This window comes from Mytilus edulis, chromosome 4 (genome assembly GCF_963676685.1).
Source record: "Mytilus edulis chromosome 4, xbMytEdul2.2, whole genome shotgun sequence".
Taxonomy (NCBI): domain Eukaryota; kingdom Metazoa; phylum Mollusca; class Bivalvia; order Mytilida; family Mytilidae; genus Mytilus; species Mytilus edulis.
The window spans coordinates 57,341,702-57,342,576 of NC_092347.1; positions in this window are offsets into that span (position 1 = coordinate 57,341,702).

An 875-nucleotide genomic window follows, 5' to 3' on the forward strand; every position below is an offset into this window, starting at 1 on the left:
CTCTGTAAAAATCAGCTCAATTTTTTTTTATCACTGTGACATTTTATCGTTAGAAAAAAATAGTTTCTCAATGATCAATATGAGTGTTTGTTAAACTGATATATATATATCCAATAAAGGCGTGTCGGTTCAAGTTTTTTATTTTTTATTTTTGACATGGGATCAAACAGATATTTGTCAAAATTTTATTAAAACGATGCTAGCCGAATTAAATTTAGTCGAGGTGTTTAGATCTGTTTAGTACCACCGTAACAACTAATGAACAGCTGTGGCATGAGCGCTTGCTACGCCCGTCACGTTTCAAAGAATAAAGTTCAATAACTTCTTACGCGGAGCCATTCTCTGTAAGGACCAAAAGTAGTGTCACAGATTTTTCTAATTCTCTGTACACGAACTGCATAACTAATATACTTTACAACTGAAACTTTAAAAATTGGTTTTGGGCTTTGTCACTATGGAAATGGAGTCCATTTTGTTTTGGGCCTTTTTTCAATGAAAATTCTAAAACCCCTGCTTATTTCCCAAAAATGCTCACAGAAAATGATGCAGACAATCATCACATATAAAAAGCTGCTCTCTTTACCTTTCTAAAAGTGTATTACTGTACACAGTTGACTGACAATATTTTAAATATGCATATAATTTATTGGAGAAGAAGTATTAACAAAATTTCCGAGATAATTTATAGAAAATATTGCCATAATCATTAAGATAAAACCCCAATTAAAAAATACAAAAGAATCCAGGTATGTGTTTTTTTTATTAAAAAAAAATGTGGATTGAAATCTGTAAAAAAAATCAACAATGTTTTTGTGAATTATCTCCCCTTATGGTTCTTCTTTATTGAAAACATAAAGGGACAACAAGAAGTATGC